The sequence below is a fragment of the Topomyia yanbarensis genome, chromosome 1, assembly GCF_030247195.1.
Source record: "Topomyia yanbarensis strain Yona2022 chromosome 1, ASM3024719v1, whole genome shotgun sequence".
Classification (NCBI taxonomy): domain Eukaryota; kingdom Metazoa; phylum Arthropoda; class Insecta; order Diptera; family Culicidae; genus Topomyia; species Topomyia yanbarensis.
The window spans coordinates 96,497,840-96,521,955 of record NC_080670.1 but is presented as its reverse complement, the minus strand read 5'-3'; the positions used below and the strand labels follow the sequence as shown (position 1 = coordinate 96,521,955).

The 24,116-nt window shown below is 39.1% G+C and overlaps 2 long non-coding RNA genes across 2 annotated transcripts; one reads left to right on the top strand and one right to left on the bottom strand.

Annotated features, from left to right (window-relative positions):
- The first annotated feature begins 9,786 nt into the window (after window positions 1-9,786).
- On the top strand, window positions 9,787-14,866 carry LOC131680681 (uncharacterized). The gene is made up of 4 exons (XR_009303870.1): window positions 9,787-10,486; window positions 10,686-12,372; window positions 12,431-13,848; window positions 13,914-14,866. It is a non-coding gene; the product is annotated as an uncharacterized LOC131680681 (long non-coding RNA).
- A 567-nt stretch (window positions 14,867-15,433) lies between these two features.
- On the bottom strand, window positions 15,434-16,828 carry LOC131681253 (uncharacterized). Its single transcript, XR_009303951.1, has 3 exons — window positions 16,148-16,828; window positions 15,940-16,084; window positions 15,434-15,882 (listed from the first exon to the last, which is right to left on the bottom strand). It is a non-coding gene; the product is annotated as an uncharacterized LOC131681253 (long non-coding RNA).
- Window positions 16,829-24,116: the final 7,288 nt, after the last annotated feature.

The following is a 24,116-nucleotide window of genomic DNA, read 5'->3' as shown; positions in this document are numbered from 1 at the left end:
AAAGTTAAGGATTCTATATCAACTCAATTGGCAAATAATCCCAATTGTCAAATAAATGCTACAAAATACCCATTAAAAATGTGGTAGTGGAACATTTTTAAAGACTTTTTTGGTAGGAAAAGCCTACTTGACTCTACGAGTGGGGAGTGGGTCCAAAAATGCCGGTGTTTTGTCTACGTGCTTTGTAAACGGTCCCTTTTCGGGTGGAATTCTCAAGAAATTTTTTGAATTATTAGACAAAAATGTCATTCAGCAAAAAATACAAAAAAAAATCTATTTTCAAAATTTGCATATCATGGGCTAGTATTTTCAGACGCTTCAATTATTAAACAAGAAATTTGCTAAATAGGAGTACTCCTTAGATCACGTTAACTTTTCTATTGTTTCCGGAAGGTACTCCAAGTAAGCGATATATCTCAAATTCATACTACTCATTCCGATCTATCTACTAACTTTCTTGTTCTTAGTACCGAAATTATTTTCAAATATATCAATTATATAATCAGTGTTGAAGGAATAGACCTTTCTCGTCAAAAAAATTTATATGCTAGAATGCTTCCTTTTTTATCCCCGATTCGTTACTGCATATTGCCGCGATGATTTGGTACCTCTAACTATTGAAAAAATCAAAAATAGTGCGAACTGCTCATTTAACCCCATATTCTGAATACCTATCTTGCCTCGTTTCCCCGTATTTTTACACCATTTGGATGAATTTCCTGTGGGGAATAGTAAAAGGATGCCAAATCTGCATATAGATTAGTAAATCTGCAGATTTTGCAATTTCGCTGCAGATCTTTTGCAGATTACAAATATTTTGCAGAACAAAGCCTGTGCCAGCTAATTTTAACCAGCCTTCAACATTTTTGATCATTTAAACTATCAACACACTACATTTCTATGTCAAATTTATTGAAGATTTTTGTGGCAATCTGCAGACTTTTATATTTTTACTGTAGGCTATTGCTTAATAGACCTGGCATCACTGATGCTAAAATAATTCATTCATATAGGAACATTATTTTTCGCTTGAGTGAATACTTTCGATGCTCTTTGAAAGAAAATCAACATACTTTACACTTGTCCGTTGCTTCGATAAAGCACTAGCATGGATTCCCGGAGATATATTGAGTTCTGAGCAACAATTTCAATCACTTCCGACCGGGAATACCATCGGTGAACGGATTTTTTTATGTCTATTACTGTTTCCCCCTGATAAGCTAAACGTATACGCTACGAATGTCCTTAAGTTTAGTTTACAGTTCGAGAAATGGGTCACGGGATTTGATCAGGGACAATTTCCCGTCGAGATCTCTCCAAACTGTCAAACCATAACTCTGCTCCTTCTTAAAAATACAAACAGTATCAAACTTGCGGCAAATTACAAACTTTGTAAAAATACTATTTCCCCCGTCGGAAACAATTTGTGTTGAAATTGTTCCCGGCCGGATTTCTTTGTGGAGAGTTTTAAAATCCCGTGATGTTTCCCGCGGTTGGGAAGGGGGGAAAAACTCATTTTAATGAGACTCATTTCCCGTCATGGGATTTGAAATCCCGAGCTGCATTTCAAATACACAGCTACCCAAATCCCGTGACACGTTTTAATAACTGTAAACTAGCCTTTAGTCGTTGCCGATCAACCGGAAAGTTAACCTTTGCGTTATCGATTATCCTCGCTTCCAAACAGTGCGCATCACTTTTTATCGATTCAAAGGTAAATAAAATGTAAAATCTGCCAGATTATACTTGAATGTTACCTACCCTGCCAAATCACTGAAGAATTGGTCGGAAAAATATTTTTTGAGAGAAAAGTTTTTCTAATGTTCGGACACTTCTTAGCACCGGTGTTAAGAAGCAGAAAATTTGGACGTTTTAGTATGTGATGATCGCTTTGTTTATTTATTTAACTTGCATGAATGATTTTTCATGGTAGTCAAGTATTAGCAATAAGTAAATATTTTTTTTTGTCGAGCTGGACGTCCGCTTCACCGGACCACTGCCGACGCTAAACTCCCATGTCGAGGTGAAACCGCCACCGCCACCTCGGTGCGCCATTGGATCCAGGTTGAAGCTCACGAAGGGTGGCGTAAACGGCGATCTGATTACGTCCAACGTTGTGGCCGACGGCAAAACCGATTGCAACACCACCGGCCGTGGCTGACATTTTAGCCTTTAATCCAAGTCTCTGGTTGGTGGTTGCCATTGAGGTACCGACGGCCGAGTGCGGTGCAGGCTGGACCATAATTCTTTTAAGTTGTGATATTACACCAAAAGTTATAAAAGTTAAATCTGATTTGATGACCATATTGCCCTTATTGAACTTTACAAAATATGATTGGCTCTGTATTTAAATTATGGAAAAGTTAGTCCTAAAGCAGTGTAGTTTCTATTAATGAGGGAGTCTTTTGTAGTGGGTAAAAAAAATCGGTGGCCACGCTGAACTTCTTTTGTTTTAAACAGCCATGCATTCCTCGCGCGTATTTGCAATTTCAATCAATCGACAATTTAACAGGGGTTTGTTTCGAAACCGCATTTTTCAAATTGGCAGACACGATGACTCATAAACTATTCAGCGGATTGACATCATATTTTAATGAGAATGCATAATATGTGTAGCAAGTCGATGAACCACGGAAAACTGAATAAAAAAAGTTTTCTCCACATTATTTTGAAAAAAAAGTGAGCGATTGTTACATTAATATATAAGCTATTTCAGTTTTTATGATGCCATTTTCCAAAATTCAAACTATTTTCTTTTTGTTTTTTTTTTTTTGGTTCATCGAAGAACTACAAGTCGAAACTTTATAAATCTTACTAAATTTCCTGTTTCAGACAATTTTATGGAGAGTTTTCATGTCCGCCGTGGCGCTCCGCGTGGAAATGGTTTGACATCTACTCTTGGAACGCTCGTATGTGTAACTCTGCGTGACTGAAAAATACTTTTTTTTATACATTACACAAGAGGTCCATTGTTGCCTTGCCTTCAAAATCGTAAAACAAAATTACCTTCGGTTTGAGCACTTTACATCACCTCTTAATTCATTGAGTAGGTATCCCTAATAAACATTTTATGATTCAAGAGCCTAACGACCTGTTCAGAGTATCATCCAAACAATATGTGGAATCATTGCACTATATGGGTTAAAGTTCGTGTATTATATTTTTTATTAGGGATTCCACTGCTTTTATATTTTGTTTTTTTTTGTAATCAGTTGTAATAATCCTTTATAATCATTTTATAATAAATGTATTGCTAGTTAGGACTTTTATATGAGCCAGGCCCTTTTATAAAGTGTGATAGAATCGTTATCAAAACTCTTCATAATCCATTGTTGCGTTATGTACATGATCAGATAGATAGTTTTTAATTGAGACGGGACGTGCGGATATGAAAAAAACCTAACGTCAAATGCAGCCAGGGGGAACTGTGAAATGCAGCCAGTCCATTTGAAATATGTGAGACAGAAAGAGTGGCTATGCGAGACAAAACATAAAATGAACAAAAAATGAAGAAGATAATATCTATCTGCAGGTTCTGTCCCTGGATTTAATGGAGAACATAAAAATTCGATTTGTATGCATTTGGCAGTAGGCCTTTTTCAAATGTTTGGCTAGAAATTGCTTACTTCAACGAATCATGTGTAAGAAGTAAGCTGAGCTGAGTTTTTCATACTATGATCGAATTAAAAAAATTCCAAGACCATGTAAACAAGCTCTCCGAACTGTCAAAAAAGTGAGGTTAAACATTTTCATGCAATGTTCTTCAGCGAGAGGTTCACTTTAGTTTGTTTACATTATAAATGAATTTTGTACCGCAACTCACCACTTCATTTACCGCGTTGCCAAGAACTCAAACAAAAATATACAAAACAGTGCTGCCCAAACACACATTTTGAGTCCCACCATTCTTGCAAAGGTGAAAAAAAATATTCAACATTCTTGCATTTTTCAAATTTAAAAAAATCATCAAAAAATCACGATAGCTCCTAAATGTCTCATTTTAGCGGAAATATTATTAAAAATGTGCAATCTTTCGATTAAAAATAAGAAAAAATTGGGTTAGGTCGGACGAGAAAGGTCTATTTAATCACTTCGTTTAAAATCAGCAATAGCATACATGCCATTTGTTTATATTTTTCCGATACACCGAACATATTATAGTTGGCGCCACCGTACAGCTCAATGCTTCTATAATAACAAGTGGAGCGCACGAAGTGTCATCGGTGAATTTTCGCAATGTAATTCCAACAAAAATATAACTTATTTTTTGTTTTGCTAAGCATTAATTGTGAACTAGTGGATTCAATGTTGCGAAAGCATTTTATTAATACGTGTGAGTTTGTGCTGAAAGGCGCAATGATGATATGTGACGGATACATTAGTATAACACGAATACGACTTTGTAAACTGAAACGTTTTCAGTAAGAATTTTGGTGTTTGACAACTGTGCAAGTGTCAAAATACATACAACAAAATCAAAATCACAACTAAATTTCAACAAGCTCTGCAGCATCAGCAACCATTTCGGAACATTAATAAACATGTTCTAGCTGGCAACATAAATGACTATTTGGTGACAAAATATGTTATTAAATAACCTTGATGTTATCTATGTTCAACCAGTACAACAAAAATAACTGTATTGTTCTCTCGTTGAAACATAGTTTGTACTTAGACAATTAAAACTAGTTGCGATTTGCTAATTGGGATCACACTGTGTAACGTGTATGCCCCGTCGAGATCTGCTCAACGAGCGAGAGCCGTTTTTTAACACAACGATCGCTTACTATCTTCGTCACCACACCACACACACCGTTCTAGGAGGCGATTTTAACTGCGTGCTACGGGCATGCGACGCGACGGGGAGCAACTCTAGTCCTGCTCTACAAGCCACCGTCCAGCAGCTGCATCTTCACGATGTATGGCAGCAGCTCCGACCACGCGAGATCGAATACACACACATCATGCACAACTCTTCTTCCCGACTCGATCGCCTATACGTGAACGAAGGCTTCGAGATCAGCTGAGAACGACTGCTGCCCATGTCTGCTGTTTCTCAGATCACAAAGCCGTCACTGCGAGAATTTGCCTTCCTCTTCCCGACAGAGCACATGGTCGTGGTTTCTGGTCCCTCCGTCCTCATCTCCTTACCGGCAAAAAACATCGACGAGCTTCAAATTCAGTGGCAGTATTGGACTTGCCAGCGTCGAAATTTTCCGTCATGGATGGAATGGTGGCTGTCGTGTGCAAAACCTAGAATAAAATCTTTCTTCCGATGGAAATAAAAATTGCGTTTGATAATTTCAATCGCGAGCAGCAGTGACTTTACGGTTTACTACGGCAGGCATACGACAGCTTCCATAGCAACCAGTTAATGCTGACCACCATCAACCGGCTGAAGGCAGAAATGCTTTCACACCAGCGGCGCTTCTATGAGATGTTCGTCAGAATCAACGAGACGTACGTGGCGGGTGAGCCGATCTCAACCTACCAGCTGGGAGAGCGAGAGAGGCGAAGAACAACCATCGAGCGACTACGAAACGATAGAGACGAAATCATTAATGATTCGGTCACCATACAAAATCACATGGTCTAATACTTCACCGGCCTGTATGCGCGTGGCGAAGTGGAAAAACAAAAAGACGACGGCCCCTTCCAGTGCGAATGAATCATCCCAGAAAATGATGCTACTAACGAAGCCACTATGAACGAAATAACGACGGCTGAAATCTTGTCGGCCATCCGTACCAGTGCATCCAATCACCCGGTCCTGATGGACTGCCAAAAGAATTTTATCTGCGAACGTTTAACCGAGAGCTGAACCTAATCATGAATGAGGCTATTCGATCCAATTTTCCGACACAGTTCGTTGATGGGGTGATAGTATTGGTGAAGAAACTCGGTTCGGGGGATACTGCGCCTGCGTACACGCCGATAAGCTTGATCAACTGCGACTATAAAATCCTCTCTCGAATCCTGAAACAACGACTCGAAAATGTTCTTCGATCTCACAGCCTGTTGACTGACCCACAAAAGTGCTCAAACTCTACCAGGAACATCTTTCAGGCCACCCTGGCACTAAAAGACAGAATTGCTCAGCTGAAAACGAACAAGCGGAGAGGCAAACTGGTGTCGTTCGACCTCGATCATGCATTCGATAGGGTAAACCACCATTTTTTGTGCCACACCATGCGCGCGCTGGGATTCAACACGGCACTGGTTGAGCTGCTTTCTCATATAGCAGCCGCATCTTCGTCTCGACTGCTAATAAACGGACATCTCTCCGCACCCTTCCCCATACAGCGACCGGCCCGTCAAGGTGACCCATTAGCTATGCATCTATTTATTATTCAGTTTCAACCGCTACTGAACAGGTGTGTGGAGCAGACCTAATCGTCGCATACGCAGACGACATCAGTGCCATCGTCAGCAACGCAGAGCAGCTGAATGAAATGCGGGCTTTATTCAGGCGGTTCGAACGAGTCTCAGGAACCCGTCTGAATGAAGCGAAAACAACGGCAATTGACGTTGGACTGACAACGCATCCCATAACAGTGTCCTGGCTTCGTACAGAAAGCAGCATCAAAATACTCGGTGTGATTTTTGCGAACTCAATCCCATTAATGGTGTCCTTAAACTGGGACATTCTCGTGACAAATTTTGCTCGATTGGTCTGGATTCACTCGCTGTGTCGTTTGGCTACACACCAAAAAGTAACGCTGTTGAATACTTTTATATCTTCAAAAATGTGGTACATGGCAGCCAACCTTCATCCAAAAACGGCGCACGTGGCTAAACTAACTGCTACCATGCGCTCTTATCTATTTCACGGCTTTTGTGCGACGGTACCGATGCAACAACTGGCGCGTAGTAAAGAAGACGGCGGCCTAAACCTGCAGCTACCGGCGATAAAATGCAAAGCACTGCTAATTAATCGCCACCTACACGAGATCGAATCCCTTCCCTTCTATAGTTCCTACCTCAACCCAGCGAATCCTCCCCAAGCAACTTCTCTTCCTTGCCTAAAAATTATCATTGACAATATTACAACCCTTCCCTTCCAAATTCGTCAACACCCCTCTACCGATCAAATTAGTTGATTATATATTGAACGAACCGACAAAGCTAAAGTTGTAGTTGCCAGTCCCGGAGAAAATTGGAGGCGAATATGGAGGAATATATCCTCCCGTGGGCTACTGCCTGATCAGCGCAGTGTCTTATAAATGTGGGTAAATCAGAAAGTACCACACAGGCGCTCACTACACACCATGAGACGAGCAGATGGAGAAAATTGTATTCACTGTGCAGAGACAGTCGAAACCATACAACACAGATTCTTTCAATGTGTACGAGTGCGTGATGCCTACACAATATTTCGGCAAAAGCTACAGATACTGACTGGAGCACGGCACATCCCGTATGATGAACTGCTGAGGCCTTCGCTAGAGCGAATTGAGGCAACAACGAAAACAATGATGCTGAAACTGTTGTTTTGTTACATCTCGTTCATTGAAATAAATCAAGAAAATAGGGTAGATGTAAATAATTTGAACTTTTACTTTCAAACTCAGTGTTGAAATTGTACTATTAAGTTAAAACTTTAAAACTAAACAAGAAATAACAAATAAATATTTCTTGTTTAGTTTTAAAGTTTTAACATTTTATAAAAAAAAATCCATGCAGTAACATTGCGTACGGTGCAAAAAGTCAGAATCAACCAATCAGGAGCTGGACCATTCTGACGTAAAATTGGAACAAAAAACGCCCCCCTTATTGTCACGTCTTGTCTTAGGTTTTATTTTGAAAGTAATCTTCTTGTATTTCCGAAAATCGATTTATTTTCTTTTGGATTTTTTATATTCCAAATGGCATCTATATTTCTGTTTAGATATGGGGGAATGAGGACAGTTTCTAATGTGAACAGCGAAATACATATGATGATAAAAATGCTTAAATTGTTTAATTTTTAGATATGGAAAATAGTAAATGGGATGAGCCTTTTTCAAATTTTGCTCCATTCGAGCCGCCATGACATCACCAAATCACCACAAAATTTGCTTATGAGTCCAATTAAAGACGCTGAATTACTGAATAAAGACTCACCATCTTATCCCAACTAAATAAAATGGTTTGGCAACATTTTTCTCTGCGAACTAGCACCACTGCAGTGGCACGACTTAAGCTACCAGTACACTATTTGTCATAACCTAAGACAAGATGTGACAATCGGCTTCTTATTTTTCCTTCGGCATTCATCTTTTCGCACATTTTCACCCTGCCGAAATCTTCCGAACAGTGTTGCTGTTTTTATTAATGAAAATATAGTCTTGTTAATTTATTTTATGCCGACAAAATTTTGTATCTTGAATTCACTATATTGATGAAGGACACGTTTTTTCCATGTCATGGTTGTTTAGTAAGGTTTGACGAAGCCATTTTCTGAATAATTTTAGATTACAGTGTGATTTCTGTCTTATTTTTGTTAAAGTTGATCAACCACGTATGCGGTAAATGCATGATAAATACTTGTTTCACTTTGCCGCGCAAATTCAGTTCAATTTAGTCATTTTTACTTTTTTAACGATAATAATTTTATTTGTCAAAAGTAATGAAAATCTTTTCCTATAAATATAGCAACACTGCAAAACATAATTTCGATATCCCTGTAGTAACATTGCGTACGGTGCAAAACGTCAGAATCAACCAATCAGGAGCTGGAACATTCTGACATAAAATTGGAACAAAAACGGCCCCCCCTATTGTCACGTCTTGTCTTAGGTCATAACGTAAAATATTTGATGAAGCAAAATTTGATCAAATAAACGTGTTTGACAAACAAATTTGACAAGGCCAGTACACGAGATCAACTGTTTAACAAACTTTTTTCATCAAATATTTGCATTGATGCGTTACCGGACGTTACGCCTAATATTGTTTGACAAACATAATAAAACAAGTTTGATGGATCAGTACACTGTTTGTCAAATATAGTCAAACCGGCGTATACGTCAAACAAATCGCCATGCGAAAAAAAATTTGTGCTGTTTGAACTTCATGAATTTTCAAGAGTGCAAACACATGAAATATTTGTGTTAGCGCAGGGATGCCAAATGATTTTCCAGAATTTTTTTTTTATTTTTATGAAGCAACTATATCGCACTCTTTTGATCGTGATTATGCAGAGTGTGATAAAATACAAATTAAATACACCAAGGTCCCATACAAAAGAGTAATCAATTTAGGACTCACCACGCAATCAAATTTGTCTACCCTTCGTGTTGACAGGTCGAATTGTAGAAGAAAAATTAATTTGGAAGCGCTGTTCGATCAAAGCATGCTGTTCATTTTGATTGAAATTTTCATTTCATTTGCTTTCATTTTATACAGTACTTGGCAATCTGTAACTGCATTTGTGTGTTCAACGAATTGTTTTCTTCCACCAGTCACAGGTGGAGGAAAACAAATCGAAAATAGCTTTTCGGTCGGATTTTTTTTATGATGGAACCTAACCAACCGGTAGACTTATCCAGCTGCGTTGGTACTGTGCCGTTTTGACGTTTGGATTGGGAGGAAAACAAACCACTCCTGCCCGGTCAAACCATTCGGAATTTGATTCGGAATCCTGAATGGAGTCAGTATGGATTCCAAATCAAATGCAACAACCGTTTGATGCATTTGATTTGGAATCCATAATGGCTCCATTCAGAAATCCGAACCGGTTCCGGAATGAGTTTAACTGGGTGGGCTTAAGGGGAGGGCGGTAGTATAAAATTGAGAGATCTTAGTGTGCGGTATTTCAAACGTCAGATATCTACACAGTACGTCTCATGAATAAGTTTTACAGCGACACAGAGCATTTCAACACCATTATAAATCTTGGGCAACATTACAGAAGGGCGTAAGAGCAAAATGTAAACAAACTGGTTTTATGCTTAATATTAAACCTAAGCCATTAAATTATCATTCTCCGTTCGAATAACATTAGAAAAAACTCTTTGGACCGCCAAAAACAAGATTCATAAAAAGGCCGTAAAGCAAAATTAATTGCAGTAGAATCCTGTTGCTGATAAGCCCGTTTTGTTTACTCATAATTTTCAACAGTCATAATCATTTTTTTGAGTTAAAATGCACTTCTAATGCTTGCTGAGGGTCACAGCGATCATTTTGGCCAAGTTTTGTTGCATTTATTATAAATATGCCGATATATCCTCAAAAATACTCATTGAGTAAATTATGTGCATTAGGCCATTATTATTTTTCAGCCTTCAATACGCCCTGCTTTACCGACTGTTTTCAATACAATAATGTTGATGCGGCTATGACAACAGCCCGTTATCGGAAATGATTTGCTGTTAAGCCGTTCGTGTTTCGCGTGCTATGGAGTCACTGGCTGTTCCGGACCTGCGCTCACAAAAACATTTTTAAGGAGCAAAGGAAGTGATCGAACAGGTTGTTTATTATTGTGTATTGAATCGCTCCGACGAAGGTGAGTTATATACTATAATGTTGCATGTAGTTTCGCGAATACCGTTTATAAAAATGAGACGTTTAAACAATACTGTTAGATCACAGTTTGATCAGCAGTTAGGGTTGGAACTTGCCCCAGTTTTGTCCCCCAGCAACCACCTCATACCTAACTATCTTTGTGCGGAGTCCCACCTGATGAATATTATTGTTTTTCACAGCATAACACAGCTACGCTACGGAATGTGCTTTTGATGTCATCAATAGCCCTTACGCAAAGTGAAGTGGCTAGGATCTTTCTAAAACAAATGTTCTGCTGCTAATTGTTTCAAAAATCTTCACTTCGAGGCAACACCTCAGCTAACTGGATTAAATGTGTAGTTATCTATGATGGGTAAAATAGCAGAAAAATCAATAGCATTAATTCTGTTATAACAAGAAACCGCCTCCTACGAAACATTAAGGCTCGTTTATTGCTTTATCGGAGACAGTTTAGTAGGAGTTGATCAATAATAACCGAAAATAGTCAATCTCAACAGGCCGATCTAATTTCACATCAGATATCGTTGGGTGATTCGGCTCTTGCTTTTAAGTGGGAAATGGAAAGTTGTAATGAGAAGTACTTCAAGTGGATTATTAAAGCGGAAAGAAAATGTTCATTGGTCAAACGCATTTTTTCTTTATAGAGCTATTTGAGCAGCAGCAATCGCGCAGATATCAATTGCATACGAGAAAAAAATATTTTGCACTTTAAACGGCACTTTATTTATCTTTCACGGAAGTAGCTACATTTACACGAACATTATTCATAAATGCACGCAGAGCCTATATTTGGAAATAAAAACATGTTTCAATCTCAATTTATATTTTAATTTTTTTTTTTTCAAATGCTAAATGTACTTGATTTGTATAATATTGTTATAAAATGCATTGTCCATTTATGTTTACTGAAATTGGTAAGATGTACAATCAGCAAATCGCGTTCTGAAATTCGATATTAGATAAATAAGAATACTCTGGCGCTGTCGTTGGCTGCCAGCAGAAAGTTCCCGTGCAAATCTTGTGAATTGTTTCGGCTTTTATTCAATTCTTGAGAAAGATATGACGTTGGCTACATACGATGAAGATAACAGGTTGATGTGAGGTAGGGGCATACAAAAACACTTTCCGTAGTTCTTAGAATGCAGCACTTTGTTGCTTTTGTTTCGTGCGGTGTTCCCACTTCATTTTCTCTTAATGTTTTGTGATCAATTAAATGAAAACTCTATTATATTTCCATTGAAAGTAAAAGCCTTAGAGCAAACTGAAATGAAAACACGCCGTTAGGTTGCGGTCGCATGAAGATTTTGTTGTCAACAAGAGGCGGCTGTCAACGGCCCTAGCAGCAAAAGCTGGTCGACGACAGGCGGCAAAGTAGGGCGTTAAACATACCAAAATTTGAAAACGGCGCATTGTATATATTCTCGCTTTTCAGCTCATAAATAAATTCTCGCTAGAAAATGAAGGGTCAGAATGAATAATATGTCTACCTAGTTTACTTTAATCTTTAGTTTGGGTTACTAACAATCACTCGTTTGAATAGAGAATAAAAAACATCATGAAAAATTTCAAAGCCGATTTTCTCGGAAGCATGCAATTGCTGTAAGGCCCTTCTGAAAAATCGTCCTAGAAATACTTCAGGCGAGCTAATTCGAACGTTTAAATTGGCTGAGTTTTATGTATGTCAGCTGGAGGAAAACAAAACCCCAAAAGTGTGTGTGAAAGGAATTGCATAGAACTCTACAGCGACAAGGTCTACCCTAAAAAAGTTTAGGCAGACTTCAATTGGACAAAAAATGATTAGAACGGGAATTTGAAAAATATTTAATTCTCTTGTGTTGTTGGACATACAAAACGGCGATGAACACGGTATGGATTTTAGTTGCATTTCTCGCTCACTTGTTTATGTACTTTCTCACATTCACAGTTAAGTGGCCACATTCCTCCCACATCTCCGACAGGTGTGGTTTCTGCGCTGGCCTATGTAAAGCACTCTTTCGGCGCGTGCTTGCCGTTACGGAAGAACGAAAGGAACAAATCAGGTGCACCCTGACAATGCCAAATTTCTCCATTGCCTCGCTAGTGCAATCTAACTACATTTCATGTTACAAACGCCGCCGAACCCTCATACAGCAGCTAATTATTTCCGAAAGCTGCTTTCAGATTTCGTCGCTGTTGTGCTATCTTATTACAAGCGCCATTTAGCACATTTCGAGAAAAACGATTTTTAAAGTTTGAGATTGAATATCTTGAAACTTATAAATGGTATAAACAATCCAAAGAAGACAATTGATGCTTCTATCTGTTCTGCATTAATCTCTCAAATATTACGAAGATCGGTTGACTATGTTGCGAGTTTTTACTATGAATGTAAACAAAAGTCGCACTCACACGTGTCATAGGCGTGTATTGATGTCAAAATTTGTAGGACGTGTCATAATCGTGCATGGAAAATTTTCCATAGAAAAAAATCATCGCTTTTTAACTTTTATTCATATCTTTGGGTTCATATGGTCTATAAACATTCGGTGAAATGCATTTTAAAGGAAATGAGTCAGGGAATCTAGAAAAAATGGTTATTCTTGATTACAGTGTTGCCAAATATATTTTATTTCCAGTTCAAAACTAAAACTGTGTTTTTCTCACAACTCGTATAATTTTCTTTCGAAAATGTTTATGCCATTGTGTTCCTCAGACATTTTCACACATAAAACCGTCGAAAACTTTAATATAACTTGAGCCAATCCCTAGATATAGTGATTTGAAGCAAAAAACTTACAATTTCTTATCATGTTTCTAGCTATATCTAAGTAACCAAGTAGAATTTCAAAATTCTGAAAACGCCACTTTGTAGAGATTTTTCAAACAAGTAATGTGGCATATCTAACTCAGTTTACCCCAAAATGGCGTTTGTCATAATATAGCACAACAGCGACGATTTAGCCTAGCGCGGAAGAAGTTGACATCCAAGTGGATCCAGAGATAGTACACGAGGACGCGGACGATGAGCGATCAGATATCGAAAATGCTGTGGAAGACGCTGATGAATTAAACATTTTCCTTTGGAACCAAAAACCGGAATGCGCATCAAGGAAGAGAATGGGAAGATTTACGTTATTAGCGGGAGGGGAGAGGAAAAAGTTGAAATGGGTGATTTGCAGAGCGTTTTCGTCGATTTATGGATCCGGATCGCAACATGAAACAAAATAGTTCAAAGGGAGAAAAGGAATCTGCTGGTTTGCCGCTAAAGAAGGATCGTTCATTACCCATTCGGAACCGATGTCCATATTGTAATAGAGTTTGCGGACAAGTACCTGATGACGACGCACATTCGATGGCACACGAGTAGGTTAAGGTTTTACTTATTTTCTTTTCTGTAAATTCCAATTATATACTGTTTACTGTTACAGGTAAAAAGCCCTTCAAATGTGTCCCCACTGTTCGAAAACATTCACTCAATCGATAACGCTGAAGATACACGTCAGGTTTCACACCCGGGAAAACACGAGAATTTGCATGCCACCGGGAAACTGTTCGATTGTCGCGATTGTGGTAAAAAGTATAACACATATGTGTCCAAATGCAAGGTTTCTAATACCAACGTAAAGGAAAAGATGTACTCGTGTAAAATATACAGCCAAACATTCAAGCATCAGCAAAGCAGGGTGTACCACATGAGCAACAAAACCAAACAGAAACGGTTCGACAGAGGTTTTGAGAGATATGAAGACGGACGAAGGAGAGGCGATTTGACGAAGCTAAAATAACTTTCTCGTTCCCAAATTGTTAAAGCTACCAAGCGCAATACCGGACAACTTGAGCAATTTGTCCTGAGCATGTTTTTGGCAAGTGGTGAGGATAGTGTATCTGTTTATTGGGTAGTATTTGGCACACCAACATTAGTAGCGTAAATATCCAGCGCCAGACGCAGGTTCCGTTTGATGGATTCGATGGAATCGCTATCGACAGACTCTTCATCATCTCGACTTCCATGAGCTCATTCAGTACTTTATGATAAAATAACAATAGTCTACACAGGCTACGGTCCGACCCGGATGTAGAATTCAACTAGATACATTCGACAATAATACCACGCAAGACTGGCAGTATACTCGACTGCTGTATGCTTTTCAAGAGCAGCTGATTTTTGGTGAACTATCGGAAAGGATTCAAACGAAATGGCATTTGCTTACATTTCAGCATGTATCAAACAATTGAATTCAAATAGTTTGTACCTTTCCGATTTATTTGAGGCATGATTTTCCTGGAAAGACAAATACCAACAGTATCAAAATAGCGCCGATTTTTTTTTTAACGTGGCGAATGAATTTTTTAAAGTCACGTAAATAAAACAATCAATCAATCAGCCGAATTTCAAACCTTAACATTTTTTTGAAGTTTTGACAACAAATTCTGTCAAAACACATCAGTTTCGCGTACGGCGTATTTTGCTATCCTGAATGAGCAAAGCACGTTTGTCAAACTTCTCCATCAACAAGTTTGACAAATTTCTCTATTAACAAGTTTGACAAACTTCTCCATCAACAATCCCTCTAAGAAAAAAATCCAACGAGAGTCCTTCATTGGTCCAATTTGTTGGGCGACGGTCCAACAAGCGTCCAAAAAATCGTCCAACGAACGTTCAATGAAGGACCTGCAAAAGGCGATTTTGCAACACTTTTTTGGACGTCGAGCAGTGTGACAGCTCGATCGTTTCGTTCAACAAATTGGACCAATAAGGGTCCACCGTTGGACGGTTTTTTGTATGGAGCGATGAACGTTTGTTGGACCACCGCTTTTGGAAATTTGAGGTTACGATATTTTGTTTACTCCATTTAAATAACATACGAATGTAAACACAATTTTAAATTATTTTATTTTTAGCAATACTACGTACTAACTTTATTAGTTTTACGTTATTGGATGTGAATGGTGATTAGGTACAACGGGACTATAAATTTTGGTAACCCGTGGCATGAACACTGATGTTTCCGGAGCAAGAGTCCAGAACAACTTCCACCAGCTGTCTATACCTTCGCTGCTGCCCCCACCAATTCCGGAATCCATCCGACCAATACCGTCGCCAGGTTTCAAACTGCCCCGATCACTAGAGTTATTCATACTACTGTTGTGCATTGGCGGCAGCCCGGATCCTGGCAGCTGATGCCTCGAAGCATTCCGTATAATTCCACCAAGCTGATCCACCGAATGGAGTGAATGTTCTAAGGTGATCCTGTTATTTGTACTACTGTCGCCACCGATTCGCTCGTCCGGTGTGTTCTCGCCGACGTTACTTCCGTTTCGCAGGAGTTGGCCATTTAAAATTTGTTCATCTTCCTACAGTTCAGATTGTCCAATTTTGTAACGGCAGCTATTGTTCTGTAACGATGAAAAAAATGTATTATGTACCGCAGATCGTTCATAATGATAACTTACCTTGCTATCAAATCAATTAGCACATTAGCAATCGTATCCTAGTTATGAATGAATGAGTTAACAGTTTACTAGAGTTTGGTTACTCTACCGAAGGTTTCTTCAAGCAAAAAACAAAACTGCTGAACACATCTTTCCAGTCCGTAGCCTGAAGTATGTAAAACAGTGGTCAGATCAACTTTAAAGCATCCTGTGGATGTTGCACATTTACCTGCAACGTGGACGCCTCATTTTGCGCAATGTGATACAGCGTCGACATTTCCATCATGTTGAAGTAGGAATGATTCCGTTTCTCCAGCTCGATACAAGTAATTCCTAGTGACTAAACATCCACCTTGCCATCATACTATCCTTCATACATCGCTTGAATCACTTCCGGGGCCATCCAGTAAGGTGTTCCGACAAAACTATTGGCAGGGCATTTGATAGCTGCACTATCGCTGTCGGCTAACCTGTCTACATCCTGTTCGGTCAGCAGGATGTTTCCGGCTTAGACATCGCTGCAACGGTATTATTGAATAGCATAAGTATCGCATAAGAACGAGTTTATTTGTATTGAATACTGGAGTACACTTGAGTCGCTTTCATGGCAAATAGTTATGACGCTATTTTGAATTTATATAGCATGTATCCTCTGCGTAAAATTCTTTCGATGTTGGTACCTATGTCAAATGTTGCTTATCTCAGAGCTATTTGACATGAATATACTTGTTACGGCGCCAACTGCGGTACCAGGTACTCGGGTATCCCTATGTGGAATCTTTGATCGTATATTTACAGCTCTAGTAGCAATTGTAGTTTTATGGCGCTCTTGAAGCCGCTCTTAAAACAGATTGCACTTGTAGTGTGCTATAAAATTCAAATTGTTACTTGGGAGGAAAGGAAGGAGAAAACCGAACAGCGTTTATTACCCATTTCCATGGCTCGAAACAGTGTATACCCCGGACCGGGCGATTGACATCACCAGCGCAAGGCTACAGTCGGGTCTCTTATTACGCAGATTTCTACTGCGCGGTACCCGCGTAGTAGGAATCCCATAGCTGGTGGGATTTCGACTGATTGGGGCTGTGGCCGAGTATTTCGTCTACGTTAACATTTAGCGCCATACTTTCTTTGGCATAGTTGTTGTGCCAATTAGTTTAGAACTGTGCCCCCAGGGATTCTTTAAAAGAGATAAATCGCCGTGAATGTGACTGGGTTTAACGTGAAATATATCGAAACTGACCTGGGTTCAAATCTCAGACCCCCCCCCCTAGGATTAGAGATTTTCCTAACCCAAAACAAGTCGCGAATGATCCGAAGGCTTAAACCTGTATAATTGAAATAAAAAAGATTTATCCAGAAAGTCAAGAGCTTCTGGATGGTGAAAATAATAGCTTGGAATTGTCCCACCATGTAGCGCTAGTGCGAATGCAAATGTTCAACTAATGTTAAAATTATTCTTTATCTCAATAACGAGATTATTTAGAGGGGTATTCAGTAAAGTTGCACAAGAAATCAGAGACTACCAGATGGTGACAGATTAGCTTGGGATAATCTCGCTATGTAGCGCTAGTGAGCGTACCAGCTCACAGCACATTATAGAATATGATACATCTCAAAAGTCTAATAACTTAGAAAGATGGAGTTTTCGACAATGTTCTAGACGGCGCTTGCGAGCATGTACTATTTTTCAAATTCTATACCTCTAGATCATGATAATGTAGAAGCGTGGTGCCTTCGGCAATATTCATCGGCAGGTCGAGTGCTGTCCGACGGCGAATAGATAATTTCTGAATCCAGCCACTAGGCGGCACTAGAGAGTACACAACTTCCAGTACATGTTGAGTGATATTTTATCTCGAAAGATTAATCATTTAGGAAAATAAGGTTTTCAGTAATGTTTCTGAGGACGACAAAGGCTGTTTGATAATACAATGATATTGGATATCACCCGCTAGATCGTGCTAGTGAACATACTTTTTCCAGTATCTCAAAATTATAGCAAGGGGCCGTTCATAAACCACGTAGACTCATAGGGGGACGGGGGGGGGTCTATCAAAAGTCTACGTTTGTCTACGAGGGGGGAGGGGGGCCTTTGAAAAAGTCTACGTAGACTCTTATTTTTTTGTTATTCTCTTATTACTAATTATAAATGGGATTTAAAGAGAGTTGTATTCGGTCTATTCAGCTAGGTGTATTTATGCAGGCACTTCAAAGCTAGTACACTATTGAGGTAACTACTCGTTAAGCGACCACTCAACCCAGAACCCACGATTTTGTTTGGGCAACCTCACACATTGTTGTTTCTTGCGTATATTTTGATATAGGTTTGATCTAGGAATAATACAAAATGAGTTCTAAAGATGTTTGACCAAAATTCCTCTCGACGGAAGATTTTGACTTTGAAATCATCTGAGACACCACTAGTTAGCAGACATGCATGGACCATTAAATGCATGAACCATAAAAAGTTAAAAAATGGTCAAAGTTAAGCAATAAAACCACCATTGTAACAACAAAACACCCGATTTATATTAATAGGTGGATTATTTTTTTTATTTGTTGATTTCGGTGGTTAAAGCAGTAGTGTAGTGAAACTTCTACAACAAAGTGTTGACTCGAGTTAATAAGTTTCTCTTGCAATCATTTACACTGATTTCAAAATATTTAAACACTTGTTAAATTTTATATCTTGACCCTACGTAACTCCGTGCAAACTGGTTCTACTATATTTATTTTCGAAAATATTCGGAGTTAAGCTTTGATACTTTGCGATAATACTCTCAGGTGATATGGCTATTAATTACATAAGAAAAATAAATATTTTTGGAAAGATTTGAATATTCTCAAATTTCGGTCTACGTGGTTTATGAACAGTCCCCAATTTAGAAGGATGATATCTTCAACAAAATTTTTGGGGGAGTCAGTGATGATTTGGATCTGTGGTTGAATTTGATAACTGAGCGAATGATTTTAACTGCAGTGAGCATTTCGGAAAAACTTACAAGTCAAAAGTATCAGTAATGATTGCGATGTGATTTTCCTCGTGTATCAGTGTTCATTATCTGTTTTCTAACATTTTAAATATGCAGTGGAGTGTCGACGAGTCAAAATGAAAAATGTTGCAAGTTTTTGGAAGAGTTTTATATTGAAAGGCATGTTGTTGGCAGATGAAAATCAATATTATCGTTACAATTGAAAACTGGAAAATCCATCCAGCGACATTCTTGTTCAACGCTAATCCATTGCGTCGGAAGTAGTGCGCATTACAGCGCATCATTGTACGAATAATGTACACTACATCCGACGTGATTTCCTTGTTTAGAATAAGAAAAAATAAGATTGTCGCTGGTTGAATTTAGCACTTTTTGACTGCAACCAGACTAATTTTGAACATTTTCAATGCACATGAGGGTCTGCCAATGTGTCAAAACGGAATATTTCTCAACTTCATGGGAATGAGCTTTATATTGAAAGGCAAATTAAATTGTTGGCAGTTGTAAATCAATAGTTTTGGACATTTTAAATGCATCAAAATGGAAAAATTTTCAAATTTCTCTGAATGATATTTATATTGAAAAGCAAGTTGTTGGAAGATAAAAATCAATAGTTTTGAACATTTTCAATACACATGGGGGTCCGCCAATGTTTTTTGGATATTTTCAATACATATAGAAATCCGTCGATGAGTCAAAATAGAAAAATTTTCAACATTCTGGGAATAAATTTTATATAGAAAGACAGATGAAAATCATTAGTTTTGGACATTTTCAAACATCTTCTACTGTGCCTAGAAGCAATAGAAAAAGGAGGAACATTTTCTCTCCAGAGCTCCTCCTCCTCCCGGATCTGATCACTGCTCTGCATTGGAATTGCACTAGCATTATCGCTAAAATCGATTCTTTTAAAATTTTAATATATAATTTTAAATGTGATGTATTTGTATTTTTGGGAGTCAAAAAGTGCTATTCTTTCAATCGAATCGACCTCCCCCGCAACCAGGCATATAATCCGAGCAGAGTCTGACAACAAATTGAAAACTAAACTTGATGTTGTGATGTTCAGCAAATGATTACTCAGGTTGTTGTCGTTTTAACGATTAAAAGATCAAAATGGAGAGCAGCAAAATTATCCTATGACATCAAACAGAAAACTAATTCTGCTATCAGTGAGAGTATGAGAGTAAATTAAAAGCTCATTGAGATGTTGAAATTTTTTTTGATAACAAAATATGTATTCACTTTGATGTTACACCAAAGAAATAAAAACATAGAAAATTCTTCTAAGAAACTAGGATAGCAAAACGAGATAAAAATTTGATGTGATATTTAAAAAATCTAAAACTGATAGCAAACAAAGATTTCAATTTGATGCTATTATCAAAATATGATTTCTACTTGTTGTAATTTTGATGTTCGACTTTGCTCGGGAAGTTATCGCTTGCTAAAGTAGAATGCATTGCTTCCACCTACACCTCCTCTAGAGCCTCAGTTGGCCACCGACAGCGGAAGTCCTCCCCGCACCGAGACTAGTTTCAGGTGATTTCAATTCCCACGGTACGGCATGGAGATGTCTTCATGACGATAATCGATCGTGAGGTAGAACTTTGTGACAACTTCAATGTGACCATTTTGAAAAACGAGTGAAATGACACGGATTTCAGCTTATTCAGCACACCGAGTGCATTAAACTTGTCCCTCTGGTCGACATCGCTATGATTAGATTACATGTGCTTCGAAATTTCAAAATCAATTATTTCTGCTTGTATTTACCGAAACCAACATTCAGATTCACCGCCTCCCTCATTCATTAACTTCCCCACGGCAGTGACTATCTGTCAATTGAAATTACTATTGTTAACAGTTCAGGGCCACCGAATACAATCAATGTTTCGTATGACCTCACAAGAAATATTGATTGGAAGAACCTACTCATCCGCGGTATCCGGTAAAATTGAGGCTAAATGATTCCAAACATCTTATAGTAAATTTTGAGAAGTCGACTGCCACAAAATGTTTTACACAGACGGCTCTTAAAATTATTGATACTTTACCCACCGATCATTACCTCGGACAACTTCAGCTCAATAGAAGCTATTATCCAGAAAGTTTAGAGGAATGGATGTGGGTCGGGATTTCATCCGTGTGATGCTTCGATTCCTGATCAACACGTTAAACATCAGGCTCTAATCTCCGACGTATTGGGCTCACAAATAGCGATATCTGCGCCTGTGGCTCCGGTTATCACGGTTTGATGCGACTTCAAAGTGATACGAAGCATCTCTATCGAATGATTAAACAAGCACGGGACCTACAGCACAAACACCACACGCGCAACTTGTTGTGTTGCCTGATCCGCATCCGAGCCGTATTACGAAATCGTCTGAAGGAACCCCTGCCGGCTCGAGGGGGACCACCCTTCGTCCCAGTACATGGTGGTTCCTGATGAAGGCCGTCCGGGTCTGTATTCTATGCCGTTGATCACACGATGCCTGAAACTGAAAGTTAATATTTTTCTTAGTTTCATAATAAAAAAAATTTCAATGCATAATCCTCTAGCTTTAAGAAATTTAAAACGTAAAACAAAGTAAATGGCACCTTAAAGTTAAGTACATTTCGTTTCATCCCTGTCGATCAGCGATGCCAGATATGAAAACATGTTTTCATTTTGAAGACATTTGAAATGTTGTGAAAACATTTTGAAGTAGAATACTTCTAAAGTTTCAATATAGGGGGCCCCGCTTCAAAATTTTCAGCCGGAATGGCACCTGAGTTTTTGAATGTATATCTGCAATTGTATTGAATCAAAAATTAGATTTTTATGTATTACGCTCATGTCGGTCGAGCCCGTCGTTTGCTGAGAAACGGTCATTGCGCCGAACGTGTCGGTGAAGGAACACCCGTCTACCTGGCATCAATGAAGGAATATTTTGCTGCCCTAGTATTGGAGCTGGCAGTAAACGCTGCCCGTGATAACAAGTAGACCATGATCATTCACCGCAGCTACTTGAAGCAGCGTAAACAGATACATGAATAACAAAGACCACCAGAGCAATATTAACCTAGTGCACAAAAGTGAAATGTAGTATACAAATCTTCAATATAGAATATACGGAAGGTCATTCGTAACCCAACTTTGTACCGGGAAACAAGTGCTTTTTGTTCTCTCCGGTGTGGTTTAGTTTTTTCGGTGGTACGAAGGTGCTTGCTGTGGCAGAGGCTGCAGTAAAGCATTACTAATAAACAGTCCCGCGAGTGATAATTGTTACCTGCGATATCAGTTAAAGTAGTGCAGTGAAGTGCGTTACTAAACATTTTTCTTGCCTGAAAGACGGCTTTGTTTAGACGAGCTATATCAGCTCTAATGTGTGAAGGTCACGCGGGTGACGAATAAAACAAACGAAGGATCAATTCACCTACCAGCTCGTCAGGAACCAACTGGTGAAGTGTTTCGTTTTTTACTTTTCTTATCGATTTTTTTCTTTTTATTGCTTTTGATTTTTTATTTTGATTTAAGTTAAACAGTGCGGTCGAGCGTGTTGCTCCCGCAACAAAATGGAACAAACAGAAGGATCACCCTCCGAAGAGGAATATTATGAAGAAGAAGAACGTATATCTGATACTGAGACAGATAATGTTATGGTCGATCCACTTCCCCCACTTTCCCCCAATGTCTCACAGCCCCCCCGAGTCAAGGTTTACCAGGATGGATCCGCTGGTCCTTGGGTGGTATACTTTCGGCCCAAAAATAAACCGTTAAACAGCATAACTCTTGCACGGGAGCTGACAAAACGTTACTCGGCCGTAACCGAGATTAAAAAGGTTCAGTCAGACAAACTGCGCGTAGTCGTTACTGACTTGAAACAGGCCAATGATATCGTTAGAAATAGCCTCTTTACGCTGGAGTATCGCGTCTACATCCCTTCTCGTGATGTGGAGATCGACGGTGTGGTAAGTGATGCGGGTCTAACTGTCGATGATCTGATGAATGATGGGGCTGGCCGCTTTAAGGACCCTAACCTTCAATCAGTTAAGATTTTGGAGTGCAAGCAATTGCACTCAAAGTCCATCGAAGATGGTAATTACTATCCATCAGACTCGTTTCGCGTAACCTTCGCCGGATCTGCACTTCCGAGCTACGTTGAAGTGGGAGGAGCTCGTCTACCTGTACGCCTGTTTGTACCGCGGGTCATGAATTGTTCCAATTGCAAGCAGCTAGGTCACACGGCCACCTACTGTAGCAACAAGCAACGGTGCGGTAAATGTGGGGAACGCCATGCGGATGATACTTGCAGTAGCCCCGCTGAGAAGTGTGTTTACTGTGGGGAGAATCCGCATGCACTTTTGACATGCCCAACGTACAAACTTCGCGCGGATAAACTAAAGCGATCCGCCAAAGATCGCTCCAGACGCTCTTACGCAGAAATGCTTAAAAGAGCTGTTCCACTTATCTCCGAAAACCCATTCGCTCTCTTGCCAACTGACGATAACGCCTCTAACGACCCTTGCGAGGGGCATTCTTTGGCTCCGCTTGGAAACTCTAGGAAAAGACCTAATCAAAACTCACCTGAACTTCCTCGTAAGGGTCCTAGGTTGTCCCAAACAAGGGTACAAAATAAAAATAATTCATCAACTGGAAGGGCTGGTACAAATCCGAAGATAATACCTCCTGGTTTTGGGAAATTGAGATACAACCAGGAGTTCCCAGCACTCCCCGGGGCACCAAAAATCCCAAGTGCTCCAATTTTACAGTCAGAAACTCAACCTAAAACGGGATTCCTTAAATTTTCTGACATTGTGGACTGGATATTCACAGCTTTCAACATTACCGATCCTATGAAAAGCTTGCTGGTTGCTATTCTACCAACAGTAAGAACATTTTTAAAACAGTTGACTGAACAATGGCCCCTCCTTACAGCGATCGTATCCTTCGATGGCTAACTTATTAGACGGAATCAGGGATCTGATCACTGTTTTACAGTGGAACTGCAGAAGTATTATGCCCAAAATTGATTCATTAAAACACTTGCTAAATTACAATCATTGTGATGGATTTTCCCTATGTGAAACATGGCTAACTTCTAATATAAACCTCAACTTCCACGATTTTAACATTATCCGCTTGGATCGAGAAGACTCATATGGGGGGGTACTTTTAGGGATCAAAAAGTGCTACTCCTTCAATCGAATCAACCTCCC